Source organism: Furipterus horrens, unplaced genomic scaffold, assembly GCF_987537825.1.
Source record: "Furipterus horrens unplaced genomic scaffold, mFurHor1.1.pri manual_scaffold_4, whole genome shotgun sequence".
Lineage (NCBI taxonomy): Eukaryota > Metazoa > Chordata > Mammalia > Chiroptera > Furipteridae > Furipterus > Furipterus horrens.
In genome coordinates, this window is record NW_028327174.1 from 144,339,549 (window position 1) to 144,347,059 (window position 7,511).

Below are 7,511 nucleotides of genomic sequence, written 5' to 3' on the forward strand. Positions count from 1 at the left end.
AGTTTCTGGAAACAAATGATAAGAAACACACAACAACCCAAACCTATGGGATACAGTGAAAGCAGTCCTGAGAGGAAAGTTCATAGCAATACAGGCCTACCTAAAAAAGATAGAAGAATCTCTAACAAAAAACAAACAAACTGACTTTATAGCTATAAGAACTAGAGAAACAACAACAAACAAAGCTCAGAGTGAGTAGAAAAAAGGAAATCATCAAGATACGAGCAGAATAAAATGATATAGACACCAAACAAACAATCCAAAAGATCAATAAAACCAGGAGCTGGTTCTTTTAAAAGATAAAAAAAAAAAAAAACTGACAAATATTTAACCAGGCTCATCAAGAAAAAAAGGGAGAAGACCCAAATAAATAAAATCAGAAATGAAAGAGGAGAAATCACAACTGATACTACAGAAATACAAAGGATTGTAAAAATTATTGTGAACAACTGTATCACAAGAAATTAGACAACCTAGATGAAATGGACAAATTCTGGAAACATATAATCTTCCAAAACTGAATCAAGAAGAAGCAGAAAGCCTGAACAGACTAATAACAACTAGTGGAATTGAAGCAGTAATAAAAAAAACTCCTGGCACACAAAAGCCCTGGAACAGATGGCTTCACAGTTGAATTTTACAAAACATTTAGGAAAGAACTAACTCCTATCCTTCTCAACCTATTCCAAAAAATTCAAGATGAGGTAAGACTCTGAAACTCTTTCTATGAAGTCTGTATTACACTAACTCCCAAACCAGGTCAAGACACAACAAAGAAAGAAAACTACAGGCCAATATCGCTGATGAACATAGATGCTAAAATCCTCAAAAAAATATTGGCAAACTAAATCCAGCAACACATTAGAAAGATTATACACCATGATCAAGTGATATTTATCTCAGGGATGCAGAATGGTTTAATATTAGCAAATCAATAAATATATATACCAAACATAAACAAAATGAAAGACAAAAATCACATGATCATATTAATAGATGCTGAAAAGCATTTGATAAAAAACAACACCCACATGTTATGAAAACACTCAGCAAAAAGGGAATAGAGGAAGCATACCTCAACATAATAAAGGCCATATAAGAGAAAGCTGAAGCCAACATCATACTCAATGGGCAAAAACCAAAAACATTTCCCCTGAGATCAGGAACAAGACAAGTATGTCCACTCCCTCCACTCCTATTAAACATAATCTTGGAAATTCTAGCCACAGCAACTATACAAGAAAAAAAAGAAAAGGCATCTAAATTGGAAAAGAGGAAGTAAAACTGTCATTATTTGCAGATGACATGATAGTGTACATAGAAAACCCTTTACACTCCATGAAAAACTACTCAGCTAATAAGTGAATTTGGCAAAAAGCAGGGTACAAAGTCAATATTCAGAAATCGAAGGCATTTCTGTACACCAACAATAAAATCACAGAGATAGAAACTAGAAAATAAATCCCATTTACTATAACAACGAGAAAAATATAGTACCGAAGAATAAACTTAACCAAGGAGGAAAAAGACCTGTGCTCAGAAAACTATATAACCCTGAAGAAATAAATTAAGGAAGATACAAATAAATGGAAGCATATACCATGTTCATGGATGGGAAAAATCCACATCATTAAAATGTCAAAACTACCCAAAGCAATTCATAGATTCAATGCAATCCCTATTAAAATAACAATGAGATATTTCACAGACCTAGAAAAAATACTTCAAAATTTTATATGGAACCAAAAAAAGATCCCAAATAGCCACAGCAATCTTGAGAGAGAAGAACACAGTAGGAGGAATCACAATACCTGATACTAAACTATACTACAAGGTCACGGTAATCAAAGCAGTCTAGTACTGGAATAAGAACAGACATATAGATCAATGGAACAGAATAGAGAGCCTAGAAATAACCCCAGGTCTATATGGTCACCTAATATTCAACCAAGGGGGAAGGAAGATAAAATGGAGTGAAAAGAGCCTCTTCTACAAATGGTATTGGGAGAACTGGACAGGGACATATAAAACAATGAAACTAGACCACCAACTTACACCATACACTAGAATAAACTTAAGATGGATCAAAGACTTAAGTGTAAGGTGTGACATTATAAAAGTCCTAGAGGAAAACATAGGCAGGAAAATTTCAGATATCCCATGTAGCAATATTTTCATTGATATATCTCCTAAGGCAAGGGAAATAAAGGAAACAATAAATAAATGGGACTACATCAAACTAAAGAGTTTCTGCTCAGCAAAAGAAAACACCAGCAAAATGAAAAAGAAACAAACCATATGGGAAAATACACTTGCCAATGATACCTCAGAGAAGGGATTGATCTCCAAAATATATAAAGAACTTATACAACTCAACACCGAGAAGACAGACAACCCAATTAGAAAAATGGGCAAAGAACCTGAAAAAATACTTTTCTAAAGAGGACATACAGAGGGTCCATAGGCGTATGAAAGAATGCTCAACATCACTAGTCATCAGAGAGATGCAAATAAAAACCACAATGAGATACCACTTTACACCAGTCAGAATGGCCATCATCAATAAATCAACAAACAACAAGTGCTGGTGAGCATGCTGAGAAAAGTGAACCCTAGTGCACTGCTGGTCGGAATGCAGACTGGTGCAGCCACTATGGAAAACAGTTTGGAATTTCCTCAAAAAACTAAAAATGGAACTGCCTTTTGAACCAGCAATTTCATTGCTAGGATTATACCCGAAGAATCCTGAAACCCCAATGCAAAAGGACTTATGCACTCCTATGTTCATAGCAGCACTATTTACAATAGCCAAGTGCTGGAAACAACCTAAGTGCCCATCTGTAGATGAGTGGATCAAAAAACTGTGATACATTTACATAATGGAGTACTATGTAGCAGAAAGAAAGAAGGAACTTCTACCATTTTCAACAACATGGATGGAACTAGAGAGAATTATGCTGAGTGAAATAAGCCAGGTAATGAAAGAAAAATACCGTATGCTATCACCTGTTACAGGAGACTAATGTACAACACAAAGAAATGAGCAAAATTGAATGAGAGGCATGTAAACAAGGAGTAGATTAACAGTGACAAGTCGTGATAGGGGTGGAAGAGAATGGGGGCAAGAAGAGGAAGGGTCTAGGTAAAGAACATGTATAAATGACTCATGGACATTGACAACTGGGTGGGGACTGACTGTGAGAGAAGGTGCAGGGAAGCAAAAGGGAAAACAGTGGCACAACTGTAATAGAAAAATGAACAAACAAAAAATTTTAGTTGGGGAAAAAATGAAAGCAAGATAAATTAATAAATGAAAAAAAATAAGAAAGATTTGTTCAGCAATACACTAGCACAATTTTCAGAGTAGTTTACTAGTCATCCAGTCAGGTACTGAGAAACCATTATGCGGTATAAGGTGGTGGAATTTTATTCAGAGCAACAATGAATACAAGAGGAGAGGAAGGGATCCCAAATACATTTCAATAATATTCCCCCAATCTCTGGAGAGCTAAGCATTTACTGAATGAGTGAGGCCAACATTGCTCATGTTAGCATTTTCCAGCATGAATTATAAGAAACTCTATGAAATCTGGTGTATTTGTTAGTCCAGAGTAGTGTTTAAAAAAAATAAAAACAGGGAATTAACCAAAAGTAAATAGGTTTCAGCACTGAAGAACTTCATAGACAATTTAATAAAATAATAGGTAATGACCTAAAAAAAGGATGTCTATCTTTTATTCTAGATTAAACAAATCAGTGAAAACCTTTGCTCCAGAATCTCTTTCTTGGCCAGTGTTTTATGTACCTCACTTTCGGACATGCTGTCCTAGATCTATGAATCCACTGTTATCAAGTCCTAATTCCAATTATTTGGCAAAAAAAGAGTTCCTAGTATAAAGGCTTATACAAATTTTGTTTTTGAAGTGTTGTTACAACAGAAAATGAAATTCTTTTAATATTACTTTATTTCTCTCACTTAGACATATACAGAACAAGAATTTATAGAGCTTCAATTTCATAACAGATTCAAACTTGATTATTATTAATTTTTGGTAATAATGACAATTTTCATTTGTATTTAAGTGATTAAAATAAAAAAAATTTGATTGAGAGTGAAAGAAAAAAATAACTTATCATGGCAAGAATGTATTCCTCATACCACTATATAATCCTGGAGACAAATTAACTATAGATTCTCATTAATAGATTATGGTCCCATTAATAAAGCTCAAGTCATATTCTTACCCATATTAGCAAACAATATTCATGGCCATAAGGGAACCATGCTGGAGAAAAGTAAATCAATTTATCTGAAACCTTTGAAGGAAAGGTTCTCTTTTGCTAACTCTTACCTCCTGGTTTGTCTTTATCTTTTGCCAGCATGAACCCTCAAGGGGCCTTTGAATTCTTTTCATATACTGGGACTTCTTATATGATTCTGCGGTTTGGTTCTGATGCCCAATGGACCTCTTTCATCACTTTTGTCAACATTAATGAATTTACCAATGTTTCTCTGGATGAGAGGCTAAAAAACACTTTCTCCCCAGATTCAAGCCTTTTAAAGTCATCAATTAAGATAGACTTGCACTGCGTTAAAACTTATTTTCCATGCTGTAGGTAATCCCTGAGCTCAGGGCACCCGCCCCCACCCCACCCCACCCATCCCCACCCCCTATGAGATGAGTGAAGCCCAAGACCGTGCCCATGTGGTTGCCACCCAGGTGAAACCGTGGGGCTGGAGCCATCAAGCTGGGGGCAGTGGGGCTCTCTATTTCCGCCAGCACCAGGAGCTTCAGGCCTTCCTCAGCCTTCTGGGTGAGTTGACTTGGGGCTGGAATGGCAGGGGCTGCAAGGACCAAGTCTGAAACAGAGAGCACGGTTTCCTGCAAGAATTCCTCTCCAGAGATCCCTGTTTCCAGATTTCAGATAAGTATCTCCTGGCCATGGTGCTGGTCTACTTCCGGCGCGCCAACCTGAAGCTCAGAGAGTATACCTGCAGCAACCTGTTCTTGGCACTGTACCTTGCAAACGACATGGAGGAGGACCTGGAGGATGCCAAATGCGTGATTCTTCTATGGGCCCTGGGCAAAGATTGGCGTAGTCGGGTGGCAGACTTCCTGCGTCAGAGGGACAAGCTGTGGGCAAGGATGGGCTTCCGGGCTGTTGTGAACCGCTAGTGCTGTGAGGAGGTCATGGCCAAGGAGCCGTACCATTGGGTCTGGACTCGGGAGCGGCGTCCCCACCACGGCGGAGCTCAGAGGAGCTGCCCAAAGGCCCGGGTCCCCCTCCCCCGGGGCCCTGGCCTCTCACCACCCCACTGTTCCCTCTGTGGTTTGCCCTCTCTCTATAGCCACTGCTGCCACCAACCCTGCCCCTTGCCTGTCTTACCCAAGTGTCCTTCCGCCAACACGGAGTGGTACTGCCCTCCTTCCCATGCTTGTCTCTCAGTGGCTGAAGACCCTTGGGGTGGGGGCTTCCCCCCCAGCTGCGTCTGGAGCCAGGTACCTACACCCTCCACAGTGAGTTGGAGGCAGGAGGTGGGAGGCCATGGGCTTGGGAGCCTGGGAGGCAGAATGAGAGGAAGGGACGCCAGGACCCCGGGCCTGGGGACCAGCAGATCTGGGCACATGTCCCAGCTCTGCCACCTCTTGGCTGTGTGAGCTTGGCAAGTTCCCTCTCTGAGCCTCTCTCTGCCCTTCTCCCCCCAGTCCTTCCAGAGCCACCGCCCTAGGCGCTGACACTCTCAGGGTGAAGAGCAGCCTGCCTGCTTGCCCGCTGGCCCCATACTCTGCTGTCTGTGGCCCCCTGCCCTCAGGCTACCAGTGCTTCCCAAACCCCTTCCCCCTCCTCCCAACCTGTAACTTGTACCCACTCTGACTCTGGCCCCTTCTAATAAACTCGTGTCCACAGGACACCAACTGTGCTCAAAAAAAAAAAAAAAAAAAAAAAAAACCTTTTATTTTCCTTTTTTTTTTTTTAAGTTGGCACAAGATTCTTTGATGCTAAGTTAAAGTATAATACTAATATTCATACAGTCAATATCACCTGAAGTTTCCTCTCTTTAATACTGTGTCAATGAATATAACTTTAAACTGCTCAAAATACCAGGAAAACTTCTTGTAAACAAACTGTTAGAAACAGGATAAACTGTGTAGCTAAGTCCTAAGTTCATACCCTATTTTAAAATTTTCTAGCTACAACCTTGGGTAAATTTCTGAATAATTTATAATAACCTTACCTGTAAAGTGGTGCTTTAATATTATTTCACAAGATGGTATAAAAACTAATTTCCTAGTAATATGCTAGGAACATGGTAGGAATGAGGAGGTTAAAATTATTCCCATAATTTTCCCTGTCAGCACATCAATTTTGAGTTGAGGAGGCTATGCTTGTGCCTCCAATTTCCTCTAACATGCCTGACCAAGGTGTACTCTGATCATCGATCATGTGACCTTGCAGACCCAAGAGGTCCTTATACACATTTCTGTGCTAAGCATAAAAAGATTCCTTTTGAGATCCTGGCTACATGTGTCTTCATGTATTAGGGCCTTGCTTGTAATATCATAAAACATATATGACCTTTTCATATACAGATTTCATTCTATTTCTAGAAAACATTTTTTAGTATCTAATGTAATCTTGTTCCTATTGGAATAAATACTCTTTCCAATTGTTGGGAGCATACTTCTTAGGCTGCTGTTCCAAGGGTCTCTACCAACATTGTAAACTTCTCTACTAGGCCAGGCATATGTGAAAGTAGGCCTCAGGTTTTCTAAGTAAGCTGAGCATTGTCTGTTTATTCATCCTTCCAATGAATATTTGTGAAGTATTTCCTATGTGCAAAGTACTGTTCTAAGCACTTAAGATACAATGTTTGATAAGAGAAGTCTTCGGTACCTTATTCAAGTCTAGATACTGAGGAAAAATAATTAAAACATATATTAGAGCTCTTAGATAAATAATGCCTAGGGATCAAGAGTGATTGAAAAAGGGCTTCCTGAGGATATGATCTTTACAGTGAAACCTGAACCATGAAAGAAAGATAAATCAGCAAAGACCTAGAAGAAAATTATTCTGTAAAACCAGCATGAACTTTTAAACAGTTTGTAGCTATGTCATTGCTTGATAGGTAGAGCAATTACCCTTTAAAAGTTGATAAAAAATTTTTACATGAAAACAGTCATTACTAATTTAGTCTTCTATGATATTTATGTTTGCCTATAAAGAATATATGAACAAGGCTTTTGGTTTTACTCTTAAGAAAATATATTTTGGGTGATTTAATGTTAAATGTTTATCTAAATTTAAGTTTATTTTTATAAGGCTCAATATTATAATTTTAAGAAAATTATTAGTAAAATCATAACAATATATTTATTGTGGTTCTGTTGTATTGCACTCTTCTAATATCCCCATATATTCAAATATAAAATCTACGTTAGTTGAAATAAATTGTTTTCCCAAGGAGAAAAATACATCTTTCTTGTTTATTTTCTCTGTATTGTCATAGA

General features: G+C 38.3%; 1 pseudogene; it reads left to right on the forward strand.

Moving 5' to 3' along the window:
- Window positions 1–4,679: 4,679 nt before the first annotated feature.
- On the forward strand, window positions 4,680–5,731 carry LOC150013001 (speedy protein C-like; annotated as a pseudogene).
- The last annotated feature ends 1,780 nt before the right edge of the window (window positions 5,732–7,511 follow it).